At 35.6% G+C, this 21,059-nt stretch overlaps 1 protein-coding gene across 3 annotated transcripts in view; it reads right to left on the bottom strand.

Annotated features, from left to right (window-relative positions):
- The window catches only part of Mbd5 (methyl-CpG binding domain protein 5), a 141,338-nt gene extending 120,513 nt beyond the window's left edge, over window positions 1–20,825 (bottom strand). For all 3 annotated transcript variants that reach the window (XM_042683560.1, XM_042683562.1, XM_042683561.1), the window contains exon 1: window positions 20,708–20,825. The gene's annotated coding sequence lies outside the window, so the exon portion shown is untranslated. The remainder of the gene's footprint in view (window positions 1–20,707) is intronic.
- Between the last annotated feature and the right edge of the window lie 234 nt (window positions 20,826–21,059).

Raw genomic sequence — 21,059 nt, 5'->3', positions numbered from 1 at the left:
TTTTTTTTCCCAGTTAGTTGGTTGTCTTTCTAGCTTGGTTACTGTAGCTTTAGCTGTGCAGAAACCTTGTATTTTAAGGTAGTCCCATTTGTCAAGTCTCTCTCCAATTTGTTGTGACCCTGGGACTCTGTTCAGGAAGTTCCTGCCTGTGCCTATAAGTTCAAGTGTCTCTCCTACTCTGTCCTGCAGTAGTTTCAGAGATTCAGGTTTGATGTTAAGGTCTTTAATCCATTTTGAGTTGATATTAGTGTATGGTGAAGGCTGGGGTCCACTTTTAGATTTCTGAATGTGGTCACCCAGTTTTCCCAGCACCAGTAGTTGAAGAGGCTGTGTTTCTTCTACTATATGTTTTTGGCTCCTTTGTCAAATATCAGCTGACTGTAGGCTTGTGGTTTTATTTCTGGATCTTCTATTCTATTCCACTGGTTTTTGGGTCTGTTTTTGTGCCAGTACCATGCTGTCTTTGTATAGTAGAGTTCGTAGTTTGGCATGGATATCCCTCCCATGTTTTCTATTTTGCCTATAATTGTTTTGGCTATTCTTTTGTTGTTCCATATGAATTTTTGGACTGTTTTCTGTATTTCAGAAATATATATCCTTGGGATTTTAATAGGAATTGCATTGAATTTGTATATTAATTTTGGCAGTATTGCCATTTTCACATAATAAGTCTGCCTATCCAAGAGCATGGAAGGTCTTTCCATTTCCTAGTGTCTTCTGTAATTTCTTTAAGTTTTTATAGTTTTCATTAAATAGTTCTTTTACACCTTTGGTTAGGTTAATTCCTAAATATTTTATTTTTTTGGGGGGGGGTTATTGTGAATGAGGTTGCTTCTTTTATTTCCTTCTTTGCTTATACATTGTCAGTGTACAGGAAGGCGACTGATTTTTGTGGGTTGATTTTGTATCCTGCTACTTTGCCAAAGTGATTTATAATTTCTAAGAGTCTGGGGATGGAATTTTGGGGATCATGAAGGTAATAGTCATGTCATCTGCAAAAAGGGATAGTTTAACTTCTTTCTCTATGCGGATCCCTTTAATGTCTTTTTCTTGCCTTATTGCCCTGGCTAAGGGTTCCAGGACTATATTGAAGAGTAGTATTGAAGAGCATCCTTACCTTGTTTCTGATTTTAAGAGGATTAGTTGAGGTTTTTCCCCATTAAGTATAATATTGGCTATTGGTCTGTCATATATGGCTTTTATAGTTTTAAGGAATGTTCCTTCTATTCCTATTTTCTCCAGAGCTTTTAACATGAATGAATGTTGTATTTTATCAAAAGTTTTTTCTGCAGCTGTGGAGACTGGGCAGAAAAACCCCAGACTCTAAAATCCAATTAACCAGCAAAAAGATGGAAGTACAGCCGGGTGCTAGTGGCTCATGCCTGTAATCCTAGGTAGTCAGGAGGCTGAAATCTGAGAATCGCGGTTCAAAGCCAGCCCGGGCAGGAAAGTCCATGAGACTCATCTCCAATAAATCACTCAGAAAACTGGAAGTGGCCCTGTATCTCAAGTGGTAGAGCACTTGCCTTTAACTGAAACGCTGAGGGACAGTGCCCAAGTCCAGAGTTCAAGCACCATGACTGACAAAAATAAAAGCTGGAAGTACAGGTGTGGGTGGCTCAAGTGGTAGAGCACTATCCTTAAGGGAAAAAGCTGAGGGAGCACGAGTCATGACTTACCTAGTGCTGCTATACACATATAAAGATTTCTATTTAATAATAATGAACAATTATTATCTAGTACCATAAAGACTTAGTATAAAACATACAGGACAAAAAACAAACCAAACCAAAAAAAACCCACATTTGTAAAAAGCTTCTGTTATACTTAAACTAACCAGGTTAAAATGGGATATGAAGATTGAGTAGATGTGGGAGCTGGGGAGAGAACAGATGTCATTTTGTGTGTCTACTGTACATCCTTTAAGTGCATTCACTTAAAATATTAATACCTTAAATGAACACTGTACATTTAACATAAGGAATTTAACATGGCTCACAAATATACTCTATATAGACATTTCATTTCTTGATGGAGGGAGATTACGTGTTACCTTCATAATGTTGCTTCATGAGTTTATTGTTTTTGATAAAGTAAGGAATAACTTTCTAAGGGATGGTATTCTAACATAAAATACTTTTTCTTGCATATACCTGGAACAATCTGTTCTGTTATGGTAAAATAGCCTTTGACTGCTGCCTCTTATTTTAGTATATATTCAAACTTACAGAAAAGTTGCAAGAACAGGAGGAAGTAGTTCTTATAACTTTAAACATACTCCTTAAATGTTTATATTTTGCTTCATTGGCAAATGATCAATTACTTAATTCTTTTTGAAAAAAAGTAAGTGTTACTTAACTCTAATTTGAAAGTAAACAGGAATCATTTTCCAGTTTACCTGTAGAAATGTATATCAATATGTATTTCTTTCTTTCTTTTTTTTTTTTGGTTCTGGTCATGGGGCCTGAACTCTGGGCCTGGGCACTGTTCCTCAGCTCTTCAGCTCAAGGCTAGCACTCTACCACTTGAGCCACAGCGCCACTTCCAGCTTTTTTCTTTTTTGCTTATGTGGTGCTGAGGAATCAAACCCAGGGCCTCATGCATGCAAGGCAAGTGCTCTACCACTGAGCCACCTTCCCAGCCCATCAATATGTATTTCTTAGAACATCAAACTTATGTGACAATATAATTGCTAAAATCAAGAAATATATCTTAGCCGTGCTTTGTAGCATAGGGTCTATAATCCTAGCACCAGTGAGGCTAAGGCAGGACAATTCCAAGTTTGAGGCCAGCCTAAACCCCATAGTAAGTTTCAGTTCAGACTGAAAGTACATGAAGAAATCTTATAACTGTAATCCCTCTGTACATCACCTTTATAACAACAATAAAGTATAAAGCAAAAGAAATTGTGTTTCAAAAAATATAAGGTAAGAATAAAGAAAGAAAAGAAATACATTTAAACCACAGTCAATATTAAATTTTGGGAGGAGGTTAATACTGAGGATTGAACCCGAGATCTTGTGCATGGGCATGTGTTCTACAACTTGGGCTGAACAACTGAACTTCAATTTTGTTTGTCTGGGATGGCCTGGATCAGCCTAGGTAAAAAACGTAAGTCCTCCTACCTTTGCCTTCCCAGTAGCTGAGATTACAGGTGTATACAATCATGGTTGGCTATGTCAAATTTTAATAATTATCTCAGTAGTGTGCTTTTGTAGCATTTTAATCCCATGGATCAAGATCTGATCTATTGTTACACATTGCATTTAGTTAAGTCTCTTTAGTTTTCCATTTCTTTAAAATGGAACAATTCTTCAGCCTTTCTTTGTCTTTCTTTGCCTACATATTTTTGAAGAATGTATAACAATTACTTTGTTAAATATGCCTTGCTTTGACTTTGTCTAATGCCTCCTCAGGATTAGATGAAGGTCTGCATTTTGGAGCAATACTACAAAGATAGTGTTATAGCTTTTCCAGTCAGTCACTATATAAAGAAGCACATATAAAATGTCAAATTAATCCAGCACTGATGATATTAACTTTAATCAGTTTGTTAATGTGATCATCTCCACAGTCAAGTTACTAAACTTCTTTTATAATACAGAAGTAATTTTCAGAAAAATATGAAATATACTAAAAATTAACTTTAGTATGTATGAATGATTTTCTAGCTCTGTTATCACTGTTAGTTAACATTCAAATGAAAACACATACATGCACATGAGCATACACACACATTTTTTGTGGATACTGAGGATCAAACCCAGAGCCTTGTGTATTGTAGCCAAGTGCTCGACCCTTGAGCTACATATATCTTTAGCTTTATTAATTTATTTTGGTATAAACTCATGAATTAATATTTCATTCTACTCATTATAATTCATTATGATCATTGTATATTGATACCTGTATTATCTCAGATTTGAACCTAGTGATCTTGCACTCAAATATTTTTTTCAGTAAATTTTCCTTAAAAAGCAAACAAATAGCATGCTAATCTATATCCTATTTACCCCCAAAATAAGTCTTTTATATTTACTTTTCTTGATAGCAAAAAGTTATTATCCTGCCAAATCTGAAAATGTTCTAGAATATGCCAGAAGAATAATTACACTGATGATTCTAAGTTAAGTGATGAAAAATGACACTGTTTCTAATTTGGAAAAACTGCTTCTTCTATAGCTATTACTTTCTTAGCATTGTAGGGCATTCCATTTCCTAAAGTTAAGAATTACACATAATCTTGAAAGTATTTATAACTCACAGATTAACTTTATATAATACCTTAAAATTTGAATATTCTGAAATCATACATGTATTAATTAACTAATTAAAAATATTAATTAATTAATTAAAAAGATTCAATTAAATATGGAGTTATTACCAAATAATGCTGAGACAATAAGGCTTTTTAAAAAATTCAAGCATTCTACTGCAATTCTTTGGTTAGAAATCTCTCTCCTTTCTCTCTCTCTCTCTCTCTGTATCTCTTTCAGGAAGAATAAGTTCTAGTATTTAAGAACTAGAAAGAAATTTAAAATATATTGTCTGGTTTTTCTGAGGATCACTTATTATATGTGTGACAGAGTCAGGATAATGCAACCTTTACTACTATGTTTATCTTTTGGTAATACTCGATGAAATATAACAGTGGGTATGAAAACATGTTTAACCTTTAAGCCCAATTTCCTAAATTTGAATATAATACAGAGATTTTTAAGTTCATTATTAATTTGAAACAGCAAATGCCTCAGTTTTTTCATAAAAGAACTATATTTAATATGAAAAGAACTATATTTAATAATGTCTTGTAGAGAGCTGATCAGGAATAGCAAATGCAACTCTCCTGGTTACTGCTAGTTTTACATGTCTTTTTATAATGTATTGCTTCCTTATTAACACAAGACCAACTCAGGAACTTTTCACTTAAGAGCCATGTTTAGGAAGAAACACTAAGAACCGAAAATTATTATTATGAAACATGTCTCAATGCTGTTATTAATGTCTACTGATTGTTGTCCAAAACAAGGGATCATAAAATTGCCTTTAAAAGTAAATATCCTGAGTGAGGAACATACAAAACAACAAAAAGATCATATGGTACATTATAAACACGTTAGAAACAATAGCAAGAAAGAAAAAAAACAAAACAAAATACTTGTGTCCCTATCTTGGGGTTCATTTTGCCTGACATCACCTTATCTGGTCATATGTACATAACTTTTGACCTTTTCCGCTTGTCCCAGACATATACTAGTTATTGCAAATAATTTGGGGAGGGGAAGGGAAAAAGCAAAATGTTTAAATAGGGATACAGGTTGACCAATTGTAACAATGAGATGTACAAGACACTATGTTGAAAAACAAACTTTACAATTTAGGCGGGGGGGGGGGGGGGGGGGGGGGAGGGGGCTAGGGGGGGTGTAGGGTGGGGGGGGTGGAGTATAGTTGTGGAGGTGGGAGGGAAGGGATGGTAGGGGAAAAACAAAGGAGGAGGCAACAATGCTTGATAGGAAATGTACTCATTAGCTTGCTCATGTAACTGTAACCCCTCTGTACAGTATTTTTATAATTAAAAACTTATTTAAAAAAAGTAAATCTCCTATGACAGGTAATTTGATTGCTGATTCAATAGGCTTGAGAAATTAGCAAAACATACACCTGCCAGGGTGCTTCCAGAGAGGATTAACTGAAGGGAGATGACCAAACATGAATGCTGGTAACACCATCCTATATGCATTCTCTGCTTTCTGTCTACTATGCAGTGAGTAGCTTGTTTCACCAGGACCCCTCTATCATGTTGCTCTGCCTCTTAATGGATCCAAAGCAATAGATTCAGCCAACTATGAAATATGTGAAATATTTGAAACTGTGAGTTAAAACTGCCTTTGTCAAGTATTTTGTCACAGTGATATGAAACTGATGAATACTTTTGGTTAAGCTACTATTTCTCTCTCCTCTGTAATTAATGTGAATGTCAAGTAATGGATGCCCATAATCCTATCACAGAAGCTAGAGGTAAGAATATTTTTAACAAGTTTTTTGTTTTTGTCAGTCATGGGTCTGAACTCTGGGTCTTGGCACTGTCCCTCAGCTCTTCAGCTCAAGGTTAGTGCTCTACCACTTGAGCCACAGTGCCACTTCCGTAAGAATATTTTTGTATGAGGTTGAACTGGGTAAAAGTATGAGACCCTATCTGAAAAACAAACTAAAAAAAATTAGAGGGGGAGGGTACTTGGGGTGTGTCTCAACTAAGACAAAGGCTCTTAGTTCAAACATTACTATTACTACTACTTCTAATACTACTACTATTACTATAATGGTATGAACCCTTTTATGTCAGTCTAGATCCTCTGGAAAGCTGCTGTACGTACAGGACAAACTTAATCAGACATTCAACATAGCTTTACAATGTATTCTCTATATTGAAACACAATGAAACAGGATAGTTTCCCAAACTGGCACTTCTCAGCATTTTGCTCAGCACTATGTGATTTCTTGTGCTATATAATAATGTTTGAAGGTCAAACAAGTTTGGGAAATGTTGGTTTTAAAGAGTTCTTTCCTTTAGGACTGCTCAGATCGTTTTGCAAAAAGGCACTGTACATTTTCAAGAGAGAAAAACAGGAATGAATAATGTGTGTGTGTGTGTGTGTGTGTGTGTGTGTGTGTGGACACACACACATTTGTGTATATAAGCATGCATATATATTAATTCCTTATCTGTACTTAGAAACTGATAGGATATTTCCTCCTTACCCTCATGATACAGCTTTTAAAAGACTGTTCTATGAAACACCAATTTGGGAAACACTGATATGGGAAAAAGAAATAACAAATTCAACTGGGGGTTGGAAACAAATCAGAGCAAGATTTACTATTCAATTACAGGAAGTTTCCAGTCTTATTGAGTCTCCCATGCCCATTCTCTTCAATGGTTTTAATATCCCAACATACTTTGTTTTAAGTACTGGTTCTGGGCCATTCACTTGCATTTGTTATTGTTTATTTGTTGTTCGTATCTGATTCTATCCAGCTTCTGCCTCATCCAGTTAAATTCATTCTTTACTTCTCTCCTTAACCTTCAAATTTGATTCTGGCATGTAATTTCTAGCTTATAGCATCTCAAAACTGCTCTCATCTGCCCTGGCACTTTATGGTCCTCTCTGGCTCTACAAAGGAACTTACAAATTAGCTTGGCAATCTAATCTTTCTAGCAACAAGAGGATAGACAAAACTACAGATCAGATCTTTAGCAGGCCTCTGCTTTAAATTTCTCAGCTGAGAATAGTGATGTAATTTCTCCTACTTTAGAATTTTCTGTGACATGTAAAGAGAAAACAAATGAGATTCCTTTAGTGCTTATATGATTCTCTCCCTAAAGTGGTTACCTGTGCAGATGACTTATTTACTTCATGCTTTCCTTTCGGAGTTTCATTATTTATTTATTTTTTTTGTTGGTCGTGGTGCTTGAACTCTGGGCCTGGGCGCTGTCCCTCAGCTCTTCAGCTCAAGGCTAGCGCTCTACCACTTGAGCCACAGAGCCACTTCCGGCTTTTTCTGTTTATGTGGTGCTGAGGAATCGAACCCAGGGCCTCATGCATGCAAGGCAAGCATTCTACCACTGAGTCACCTTCCCAGCCTTCAGGATTTCATTTTTAACACAAAAGTATTAGAGTACAAAGCAGCTTTCTATTCAGGGAGAACATGGTAGCTTCCTGAATGTAAACGCTGATTATCTTGAAGAGATACTGCATACCAATCTGAAATGAAACCACATTAATTTACCCTGATAAACATGATTTTATAATTTAGACTCTACATAATATTTTAATTTTATTAATTTTAACTGAGTTCTTTCCAAATTAGGAATGGCAATAGATGTGGCAATAGATTAATTTGCTCTCTTTCAGGGTTAATTTCTTAATTTACTAGACTACTGTATTTTTGAATATACATTATATATAATGTTGGGGGGAGGGGATTTGGTTAGACTTATCTAGCCTGATGTACAATTACAAAAGGAACAGTGATTATTGTATTTCCACTGGAATATACAGCATTTGTTTATCATTTTAAAATGCTTTCAACACTATTTTAATATCATTCTTAAAGATGATTGTATAGATTATTAGAGGCCTTAAAAAAAGCTAGCAATATTAAAGTGTGCAAACCAAAAATTCTAGCATGAAAAACCTGAGTGTTTCTAAGGTTTCACAGTAAATATCAGCAATGCAGCACACTCTACCTTGATTTTCAATATCTAGGTCACATGGACTACTTTGAATACTGCGAATAAAGAAAAAAGATTCTGTAGAGCCACCAAGAAATTGAAATTACGAAAAAAATCATAGGATAATATGGTTTTAAAAATAATAATTCCTATATAAAACAAAAGATAGTGCCCTAAATATGCACTTCTCATCTATTATGAAAACTGAATAAAGCCTTTGAGAGTGCTATTTACTTAATAAAATTTCTTTTGTTTCCCTGCTCTCTCAGATGTGCACACCCATGCACAATGATCAGTCAGAGCAGTAAAGAACGATATATGCCGAAAATAAGCGCATTGTTAATCAAAGAGCACATGCACTTTGGGGGAAAATTCTATACTTCTTAGCAGTAATCAGACACTATAGCTTCCATAGAAAATAAAAGCAAATGGATATGTTACTAATGATATCTGAAATTATAATCTTTTTATTTACATGAAAGAAACATAAATGTTTATGATATATTTTAATTTTGAAAAATGTGCACTGCCTTTGGAATTTATTGTAGTCATAATCATATTGTTAGAGATATTTAGAGCCTAAAATGGTTTTTACTGTAATTTTATTATTTTCCTTGAAATCTACTGAATATATTAGGCTCTAGATTTAAAATTTCTCCTTGTCTTTTCTCTAGGTTTGTACGTGAAGGTTAAGAAACACAAATATGTTTCTCAGAAAAACAAGAATTCCTGAGAATCTATATTTACATTGCTAACATATCCAGCTCACAGATATGTACACTGCTTTCTAGTAAAATAGAAATAAAAATCACATTGTCTATGTGTAGTTTTCTTACTATATTTGAAAATACAAAAGGGCATCTCTGTCTGTCTGTCTGTCTCTCTCTCTCACACACACACACTAGCACAACAAGACTGAAAAACTACATTTAAATAACTTAGATTTCTAAGACCTTTCATAAGTAGGGTATCCACATAATCAAAGAAATATACAGAACTATGCTTCTTTAATGGCATTAAAGCTTGCATGCACTTTTAACCAAGCACAAAAAGTGGCTGCTTCTTGTGCAGGCAAACAGGAAAAATACATTTAAAGATAAAGCTCCAGCTGGGCATTGGTGCTTCTAGCCTGTAATCTTAGTCGTTCAGGAGGGTAAGATCTGAGGATTGAGGTTCAAAGCCAGCCTGGGCAGGAAAGTCCATGAGATTCTTATCTTCAATAAACCTGCAGAAAACCGGAAGTGGTGCTGCAGTTCAAGTGGCAGAGTGCTTGACTTGAGCTGAAGAGCTCAGGGACAGTGCTCAGGCCCAGAGTTCAAGCCCCACGATTGACAAAAATAAAAATAAAAAAATAAACATAAAGCTCCATTATGGTACTGGTCTCCCTTTTTTGATAGTACTGGAGATTGACTACTTAGCCCTGTCCTCAGCCAGAAGTCCCCTTCATATAGATATAGGTAGCAGATTTGGATTTGAGAATTTACTCCAATTCCAGAGCAAGTTTTAAAATCTAGAAGTCTCAAACTGGTTTAAGGTTACATTTTGGCTATTCTATGCAAATGGCCATTTATTTCAAGAATAAAAAGTGGATTTTATTTAAAAAAGAGATATAAAGCACCACTATCACCTAAGAAATTTGATTTCCTTTTCCTTCCTTCCTTCCTTCCTTCCTTCCTTCCTTCCTTCCTTCCTTCCTTCCTTCCTTCCTTCCTTCTTTCCCTCCTTCCTCCCCCCGCTCCTAAGTCATAATGGATTGTTATGCAGGGCCTTGTGTTCTACTACCTGAGCCAGAAAGGATTTCATACTTATTGCTTGGGCCAGCCTCAGAATAACATTTTCCTACCTATATTTGCCTGACTAGATTATACACATGAAACACCATGTGTAACTTATTTGTTGAGATATGATCTCATTAACTTTTTGTCAGGTTGGCATGAAACTATGATATTTCTGATTTCCACCTCCCAAATTGCTAGGATTACAGGTATGAGCACTGCACCAAGTCATTCAGTATATCTGAAGAAAGTCACTTCATTTCAGCTCTAGAAATATTTTACTTTTAATAGGAGAAAGTATTTAAATTGTTCCTAGATGATTGCATTGCTTTATAAGTATGCTCATCTGCATATATCTAAGAATATACTATTGAGGCTATTATTTTGAAAAACAGTATACTTATATATTATGTTATAAGCATCACATAATTTCATGCAGGAAAATGTATTATATTAGTTTATGTTGCCCACATTCAAACTATCTAGAGTTATTTCTGCAATAAAATGCCATTTGATCTGGAAATTTTTCTTCTTATAAACATTCATTGACTTTTAGCTAAACACAAGAGGTAGAGCCCACATATGTTTATTTTATGAAAAATTAAAATGACAGTGAAGGTATGAAAGCTGAAGAAAACTACCATGGAGAATAGGCTACCAACAGATGAGAAATTACAAGTTACAGTAACCAGGAACAGAATTGCTGAAGTGGGTCCAAGGAAGCCTCAGCCAGGAGGAGCTGAAATCTTCAATCTGAAGATCCAGGGTTTGTTAAGCGCTTATAAAGATGACTGGTAAGACAGCAGGGGAGGGAGAAATGATACTGAAAATGGGAAGAAGTGTTGAATGTTTGCATAAGGAAAGAGATACTCACCTGATGAAGCAAAAATCAAAATGTGTGCCTTGGAAGAAATCTATTCTAGACTTCCTCAAAGAATTCAGTCCCCCAAAATGGCTTTGGGGTCTACTGCTGACAGAAGTCTCCACTATGTAAAATGTCTCCTTCCTGAACCCAAGTATGCCAAAGCTGCCTTTGAAGATAATGAATGATTTGTAGCCTGTTAATCTCGTCCTGATGTGAATGATGATAGCAAGCAGCCAGATGGCTAACTCTATGATTTCTCTCCATTTTTTTTTTTTCTGGTTCTGAGGTTTGAACTTTGTGCCTGGCTCTGTCCCTGAGCTGCATTTTTTTAAAATCAAGGCTAGTGTTCTACCACTTGAACCACAATGTACTTCTGACTTTTTCTGTGATCACTTGGAGATAAGAGTCTCAACAACTTTCCTGCAAGGGCTGGCTTTGAACTGTGATCCTCAGACCTCAGCCTCCTGAGTAGCGAGGATTACAGTCATGAGCCACCAGTGCCTAGACTCTACACCTTTTAACACAATGTTTATTAAGATGGTTACAAAAAGAAAATAGTCGAAGTGGTATAAAATGTGAGGTTTTAGTGCCTCAGTAGAACAGGAAGCCCTAATTGGTACTTTTGAAATTGTGTTTTCTCTCTCTCTGACACTCCCTGCCTGCCACCATTCTTTTTCCCTCACTGAAGTCCTGCTCTCAGGTTTGCACCCACTGCGAGAACCTGGATATTCTTCTTATAAGAGTAAAATACATTTCAAACATTTGAAAATTAACAAAATACATCTGATTATTCACATACTCTTCCTTAGGAAGCTGCTAAGGGAAATGCCTCATTAAAGAAGGATGTAAAACGTAAAAGAGAAAAATGTAGAATGCAGCAGTGCCTACAAGAAGAGGAGGAGGGGCTGGGAAGGTAGCTCAGTGGTAGGGTGCTAGCCTTGCATGCATGAGGCCCTTGGTTCGATTCCTTAGCACCACATAAGCAGAAAGAAAAAAGCCGGAAGTGGCGCTGTGGCTCAAGTGGTAGAGCGTTAGCCTTGAGCTGAAGAGCTGAGGGACAGCGCCCAGGCCCAGAGTTCAGGCCCCACGACCGGACCCCCCCCCCCCCAAAAAAAGAAGAAGAACAGGAAAGGGGAGCCCTCGGGTGACGGCTATACAGCTAAGCATGTGGATAGTTTGGAAGCAGAGAGAGGAAAATGGAAAGAGAAAGACTGAGAAAGAGGCAGACAAAAGGAGAGATGCATCCAAATGTTTCATTCACAATGAAACACCCTTGTCATGTTATTAAAAAAATCCCCAAACAATCAGAAATTTAAGAAAACTAACACTTGCACAATAAAATGTAATCAAAGATTACTTGGCATTATAATTGTTCATTAATTAAAATAACATTTAGTGCCAGTTAGGTATAAGGAAGGCACACTTTTAACTAGTGAGAATATGCAAATTATGGGGAACATAATAAACAAAAAAATCAAATCAGACTATTCTAACGAATTTTTCTAGCTTACCATCTAGTATTAGGAAAATGACCACAATTTCAAAAATTAAGTATAATGCAGTACATGATTTCTAAGTGCTAGACAGAAAGACAAAAAGATGAACATACAGAGAGAATTTGAAGTGGAGGAGATGGTTTTAAGCATAAGTTGGCCAGGTAAGCCCTCCAAACAGCCGTGATTTAGATCAAGACTTAAGGAAGCACCAAGTGATATGTCCATTTAAGAGTGAAGCTATAGGGCTGGGCTGTAGCTCAGTGGCAAAGCGCTTGCCTAGCAAGTGCAACGTCCTGGGTTCGATCCCCAGTACCAGAAAAGAAAAAGACAAAAAAAAAAAAAAAAAAAAAGAATGAAGTTCTATAGGAGAAAACAGCAAATGCTCATAAAATAATGTAGATAGTTAATTGTGGTTATAAAAATGTCAATAACATCCATTTTAGAAGCACAAAAGTAACAGAACTGAAGACAGACCCATGGAAAGAACTGAAGGAGGAGCGTATACAGAGAGACAATTACAAACAACACATCTACAAAAATGGAACAAAAAAAATGGCAAAGGTTTATTATTGGCAATTACAACACAGAAGTACATAGAGATAAAACTCAATGGAGAATGAGAAGAAGAGAAAGGTAAAGGAAAAGTAGGAAAAGTAAGGGTACAAGACCTTCTTTATGTTCATGGAAGTATGGATGTTAGTATATAATGCTTAAAACTTAATGTGAAGTGATGTGAGCCTTTGAGGACGGAAGGATTTCCTCTTGGCTCTCCCATGATGAATGTTCCTTTTCATCCCTTTCTGTACACGATTTTAGCCTTCCTAGGTTCTTTACCTCCACTCATGTCTGCATTGCCCAAACCATGCCTCCCTATCTGTGAGAACAATTCTTCCCTTTTTCAAGAACTAATTCTGGTTGTCTTTCCCAAAAAAAGTTTGGCTGAGCCTTTCTGTAAAAGCCGTATTTATTTCATCATCCTCTAAATTAGAATACATATTCTCAGTTATTTTATGTTCAGCAATTTTGAATAAAGACATATCTACTGGCTTCCATGTGAGCAGTCTATGAAGTAATAGAATAAATGGCTGCTTAATAAATTATAGGCATGGTGGGTCAGAGGGTCAAGAAGATTTTAATGGCTGACAGAATGATTGCCTAGCATGAGAAGACACTCAGTTTGATCCTTAGCACTGTCCCCTCAATTGTTATTTGAGAGTAGTTAAAACATACTAAGCAATGAGCATTAGCTAATAAATAAGTGGTAAATAATCCTAATAAGAATCTAAATCTAAATAGATTCAATTGTTTTTATATACTGACACCGTCATTCTGACAGACACAAGAATTAACTCTGAAAAGTACAATGCCTCTATAAATATTTGTGGGATAAATTGAACTAAACCATTTCAAACTAAAGAGTCTGAAGTATGAACATGAAGAAAAGACTTCTAGTTGCTACATTTAATTTATCCTAAAATTAAATAGAAACAAAAGACTAGGTGTATGATTTATCAAGGTAAATTGAAGAATCAGTTTCAAAGGGTTAAGAAAAATGGCATAGGAGATTAAGAAAAGCTACTATAAATTCTAGGCTTCTAAAATGGGACATATTTTTTAAAAGTTCAGTTTTCTGACCCAGCATTTAGCACATCCTATTCAGTTTGTTATTGATTTAGTTTCTTCATTTGTAAAATTGGGTTTGGGTTTAGATCAATTATGAACAAGGAGTTAGAATATGAGTTAGAATGGTGCTGATATTAGCAAGTTCTTTTACTGTTTTTTCTATTGGTAGGTGCTTATTATTATATCATTTTATTACCACAGACATCATTATTATTCTGTAAGTTGGATGAGTTGATATTTTATTTTTTAATTCTGTCCTTTCTACATTTCATATGCATATGTTCTTAAAAAGTGTGTGTGCACTTGTGTGTATTCCCACAAACTGAAGGAACAAAAGAAAGTAAGAAAGAAAGGGAAGAAAGAAACGACAAATGAAATCAACCAAGCTGGGTACAGTGACTCTCCTAAATATTCAGAAGGTTGGAATCATGAAGATAATGGTCCAAGGCCAACCGAGGCAAAAAGTTGTGAGATCCTGCCTCAATTAAGAAAAAGCTGGGCAAAGTGGCACACCTCTGTCTTCCCAGCAAGAAGGGACGGGGATATGGAAGTACTGCCACAGACTAGCTACATTAGAAAGGCTGGGGCAGTGGCTCCAATGGTAGAGTAAGAAATTCTACAATGATACTCGCAAGACACTATGGTGAAAATGAACTTAATGTACTCATTCCTTACTCATGTAACTGTAACCCTTCTGTACAGCATCTTTACAATAAAATAAGATTAAAAAATAAATTCTAGTAACTTCCCACACCCTAATCTAAAGAAAGGAAAGAAGAAAAAAAGGAAAAAAGGGAGGGATGGATGTCAGGGAGGGAAAGATGAAGCAAAGAAGGAAGGAAGGAAGTACTTACAAAGAGAAATAAAATGACTGTTTCAATAATTGAAATACACATTAACCAAACATTCAAGTCTTGCAGGTTTTCACAATTACCCAAATTGACAAGTACATAATTTTACTAGATCAGGCTAGATTATTATTTAAAGGAATAGTATATTAGAACTTTCTTTACAAATTTCCCATGAAATTATAATAAAAATGGGATACAGAATTTATTCTCTTAAAAAAAAAACAGCTCATCTGGGCTCTGGTGGCTCACGCCTGTAATCCTAGCTACTCAGGAAGCTGAGATCTGAGGATCGCGGTTCAAAGCTAGCCCGGCCAGGAAAGTCAGTGAGATTCTTATCTCCAATAAAACACTAGAAAACCGGAAGTGGTGCTGTGGCTCAAGAGGTAGAGCGCTCGCCTTGAGCTGAAGAGCTGAGGGATAGCGCCCAACCCCAGAGTTCAAGTCACATGACTGACCAAAAAACCCCCAAAAACTTAGCTCATGGGGCTGGGAAGGTGGCTCAGTGGTAGAGCGCTTGCCTTGCATGCATGAGGCCCTGGGTTTGATTCCTCAGGACCACATAAGCAGAAAAAGCCAGAAGTGGCGTGGTGGCTCAAGTGGTAGAACGACAGCCTTCATCTGAGGGCTGGGCACAGCGCCCGAGCCCAGAGTTGAGGCCCCATGACTGACAGAACAAAAACAAAAATCAAACTTAGCCCACTTGAATTGATGCTCAATATAACTGGGCAGAATTTTCAGTAGCGATACAATTCTTGAGGTTGTAATTTTTATACATAAGTCTTTGCACAAGTAAATACATACCAAAAACAGTAAAAACAGAACACAGCAGATGAAATATCTATGAAGACTTTCAGAGTTGGTATCCATTTACCTTAGCATTGCAGCTTGAATCCTGAGATGCCCCTAGGGATTAAGTGTCAGAGGCAAGTTTGATTCACTCTGATATTAAAAAGCAAAACAAAAAATAAATGGAAATCTTCACTGTGGCTAGGACTACCTTTTGAGGATAAACAATTGGCTAGGAAAACACTTGTCCCTAAGCTTTGCCTGGGGCCTTTAATAGACACCAAATCATTAGTCACAATACCCTAGAAAAGCCTCAAGCTAAAACTGTGATTGCTATATATCTGCAAATTCATTTTAAAAACACTTTTATTCTGCTTTGATGACACACTGTGTGTGTGTGTGCATGCATGTGTGTGTGTAATCATGTCAATTATTTTATTTTGTCTTTAAGTAGTTATACAAAGGGATTTCAATTCAACAAATCAGTTTGATATCAACTGGAAGAAGCAGGAAAAACTACTGTCAGTTGGCTTTCTCTAATCATTTATAAAAAGATATTCAACTAACAAAAATGCCCAGGAACTATACTGAGTAAGAGCAACTGGTTATTCAAAGTTGCTTTCAAGGTCCTATGAGAAGCAGTTATCATGGAGAAGACTTTGATAAATTGATAAATTTATAATTTTGAACTACAGTTTTCCTAAGTTTTATTTGGTAAAGGGAAAATAATTTGGATAAATGCAAAGATGAATTTAGGAAAGCCATGGTTTCTGAAAACCAGGGTACAAGCTAGTTATATCACACCACAACTCAACTTGAGTTTTTATTTATTTATTTATTTTTTATTTTTATTTATTTATTTATTTATTTTTGGGTCCGGTCATGGGGCCTGAACTTTGGGCCTGGGCACTGTCCCTCCGCTCTTCAGCTCAAGGCTAGCGCTCTACCATTTGAGTCACAGCGCCACTTCCGGCTTTGTTCTTTTTGCTTATGTGGTGCTGAGGAATCGAACCCAGGGCCTCAGGCATGCAAGGCAAGCGCTCTACCACTGAGCCACCTTCCCAGCGCCGAGTTTTTATTTTTTTCTCAAGTTATACTATGTATTGGCATCTGCCATGCTAAAACCTTTCAACTCTGACTTCATCTCCAAGTCTGACCATTTGCTTCCTCTGGTAACTCTGTCTATAAAGTACAATTTCTTGCTGATTATCACAATGAAGAATTTCCTTTTGCAAAGAGTAATTCCACCTTACCCATGTTAGGATGGTTACTATCAAAAGGTAAGTGTTGATGAAGGTGTAGAGAAAAGGAACTCTTGTACATTGTTAGTATGGATGCAAATTAATAATCCATTATGGAAATCAGTATGGAAGTTCCTCTATTCAAAGCATGGTGACTATAGGTAGTAAAAATGTATTTTTTACTCACAAACTGCTAAGAAAAACCTTAAATGTTCTTACTAAAAAAAAGTTATGTAATCCTAGCTACTCACTAGGCTGAAATCTGAGGATAGTGGTTCAAAGCCAGCCTAGACAGGAAAATGCATGAGATTCATATCTCCATTTAACTACTAAAACTCAGAAGTAGTACTGTGGTTCAAAGTGTTAGAGAACTAGCCTTGAACAAAAGAGCTCAGGGCAGATCTCAGGCCTTCACTTCAAGTGCCCCTGCCCCCTCCCTTCACAACAAGAAATAAAATTATTGCAGTGTGAAATGAGAGATATGGAAAGATCCTCTGGTACATTGTAAATGTACAGATTTTAAAAAACTTTTCAACTAATAAATCTGGGGAACATAATCCCCTTTCTCAAGAACAGTACTGCATATCTCTGACTGCCTGGATTAAAGTCTGATTCATTACCTTTATAAACAGATGTAATATTTCTTCCATTAAGTAGATATTCCAAAGATTACATGAGAAGAATGGTTTCAAGTAGAGGATCATCCTATACAAGCAAAGCACTAGTGACTATTATTGAGAATATGAGGTGACAGATGTAATAATCAGTTTGATTAAACCATCCCACTATATCAAAATAACCTGTAACAAAGTAAATACTTAGTATTATTAATAACACCTCTGAACCTTCTATTTGCTTTTTAAAGTTTTTTCAAAGAATATTGGGCAAAACAGTTGTGTGACTTTGGATGAATAAGTTTCACTCCTTCGTTTTTTCTAATCATAATGAAAGGATTCAACTATTTCACTTCAAAGATTTCTTAATTGTAAAATGTGATAAGGTTCACACAGATATGACAAAGATTCAGACTATTTTCCTGTATGCTTTTAATATGAGACAATAATTCTAGTTGATATTAATTTTGTCTCTATATCTTCTTTAAATAAAGATGACCACGGACCATATTTATTCTCTTTCTGATATTAGTTATGAATATTTTCTAAATATTCTGTGATGAGCTACTATATTCACTGTGAAACTCCACAGAAGGCCCTCAAGAAGGACTTTACTTTCCTGAACTGATACTTTAAAAATGAATTGGATATTAATCAGATTATTAATTAAATAAGATGTGAGCTTTTAATTTCTCTCTGATCCAGAAACATGAAAACAACTGATATGCTTGTGGAGAAGATATATGTAAGATTTTGCTGAAAGGTTTATAAAAATTCCTGATAATATAGTTCTATAACTCATAATTTAGGACAGCACCTTTTGAAGACAGAAAGACAAAATTTACACAATGGCATAAGGAAGAGTTACAGTTTTTAATGAGGATGATTTAACTGAAAAAGCAAAAAGCAAAGAGAAGCAATTTTTGTGTAAGTTAAACATTCTGCTTCTTCAATTTTATTTAAAAAATGGTACTAGAGTTTGAAATGTAGGGGCTTAGATTGGTAGGCGGGCACTCTTCAACTGAGCCACATCTCAGCCCTTACTTTGCAGGAGTTGTTTTTGAGATAGAATCTCAATTCCTGCCCAGATAAATTTCTAGCCCTCAATCTATCTATTTATTTTTTCCTATCCTAGTCAGATATTGAACACCTATCACCATGCCTCAGTACTTTGCTTGAGACAGAGTCTCACAGGTATTTTCACCCCAGTTAGCATGGAACTTTGATCCTCCTCTTCCCAACCTCCTCTGTAGCTGGAATGTTGGATGGGCACTAGTATACCCAGTTAGTGGTTGAGAAGAGGTCTCACAAACTTTTCTACCTGGCTGGCCTCGAACCACAATTCGCCCAATCTCACCCAATTCCATGTGTGAGCCAATGGCAACATTCTGTTTTCAATACATAGAGATAATGTATTTTTTTTAAATCAGAAATTTAGAGCAATTAAATTCTCTAAGAAATCATATAAAAATAGCAAAGTAAGCAACATTAATCTCAGCTAATGCTAATATTTGATGTATGCTGTAAATATATTGCAACAAAAGTGATCTCAGACAAACTACAGCAGATATAAAATACAAGTTGGGTAAAATTACATCTACTGTCAGTGTATACAATGAAATATAATAGATAATACAGTATGTCTGGGAGTTATCTCAAATAATATAGGAGGTATAATTAAATCAACATTAGCAACAAGGAAATCACAGAAATAGCAGAGGATGAACTAATGCAACAATGATACTCACTAGACACTATGTTGGAAATGAACTATACAACTTGTGGGGGAGTTGGGAGTGGTAGGTGGGAGAAAATAAGGGAAGAGGTAACAGTGTTTCAAAAGAAATGAACACATAACTGTAACCCCCCTTTTCATCACCTTTACAATAAATTAGAAAAAAGAAAACAATTACAATAAAAACCACATTAGCATCATTTTAAATTACTCATCCCAAATTGAGACACATGGGGATGCCTTAGAAATGTTATAGGAAAAATAAGACACCTAAAGCAAAACTGAAATATCAAATCAAAGTATTAAAAAAAGAAAAATAAGAAGGCATAATTCTAATAAATTTGATTTACAGATTTAATATTTTAAATATGATTCCTAATTCTAATCAATCCAAACAAGAAGGAGTCCAATGAATATTTGGCACAGGACATGAGTAGAATGTTCATGAGACCTCAAAGTGATATAGAAGTAGAAAAAGATAGTCATATCAGTAGTAATCACACAAAGGTCACAAACTTTTAACACATTTATTTACAAATTAAAACAGTAATTACCAAATTCAGATCCAGCTGTGGAAAAAGTAATACTCTCAAATACTCACACATTGTTTGTATGAATATAAATTGGTTGGGCTTTTCATCCAATTTATCATCATCATGATGAACTAATGTCAGTTTTAAGAATAAATGGTAAGCCAGAAATTCCAAGATATTCAGTGAGACTTGACAGACCTTGTGTGTATGTAACTATGAGTTTAATCAATCAATTCATTTTTTCCATTGGATACTGAATTAACATATAGTAGGCGAACACTACCACTAAGCTCCTCCTGTAGCTCCTTTGCCTTCTAAACACCTTGGCATGCTACTTTAGATGAGTATGTATTTGTATAATGATGAAGAACAATAGTATTTTCTTATGTGATGTTCAAGGAACTCTCTCATCAGAGAGTACACTTAGAAGATTCTGCAGTTCTAACTTAAAGTCAACAGACATCTACACAAAAATCATGTATGAGGAAATTCACCAAAGTTACACTTATTTCAGGAAAACCTTGGAAACAACCCAATAGTTTTGTGGTTTATGTGTTATGCCCTTAAAGTGGATTATTATACAGCTATTAAAAACTGAAAATGCCACAATAAATTAGTAAGTAAAAGCAGCAGAGTAGCTAAAAATTGATACTCTATAATTTCAGTCAGAATTTCTAGAGTTATACAGTTTTATGGATTATATATATAATATCTATCAATAGTTTGTGAAAAGCATACTAGAAAATATAAAGAGTAGTACCTCAAGGTGATGGCATTACTATATTTTTTGGATTATCCTTATTTTTAGGCAGAAAAATTCTTTAGTGATAACCCTTAAACATACATGTTAAGTTATAGCTATCAAATACCTTCCATGAATAATAAAAATCTAAGTCCACAGACAAGACAGCTGTGACTATACGAAGAGTCCTTAGAGAGGAAACACAGTTCCTACCTTGTGGAGAGAAGCTAATGGAAACATCACAAGTGTGGTGAGGTCCCACAGAGGGGGAGAGGCAGCCAGTCTCCAGACACTCTATGCTTTTCTGAGTCTCAAGAAGGATGTGCCTCTTCTCTCTGTGATGAAATCCACATGAGAATACAAGTTTATTTCAAGACTGACTTCCCAAATCACTTGAAAATGTTACTGTTAATTTCTAAACATCAAAAAGTCTCTGGCAAAGAAGCAGAGAAGATTAAGGGTATCAGTACCTACATCCCTTAGAATGTTATGATTAATTACTACAGCAATATTATACTGTCCCCTTTCATATGCCTGTTGATATATTTTAAGAAAAAAATATTTA

This window comes from Dipodomys spectabilis, unplaced genomic scaffold (assembly GCF_019054845.1).
Source record: "Dipodomys spectabilis isolate Male_0828 unplaced genomic scaffold, ASM1905484v1 ptg000081l, whole genome shotgun sequence".
Classification (NCBI taxonomy): Eukaryota; Metazoa; Chordata; class Mammalia; order Rodentia; family Heteromyidae; genus Dipodomys; species Dipodomys spectabilis.
Note: the sequence above shows the minus strand (reverse complement) of the source record. Positions and strands in the feature narration are given on the sequence as shown.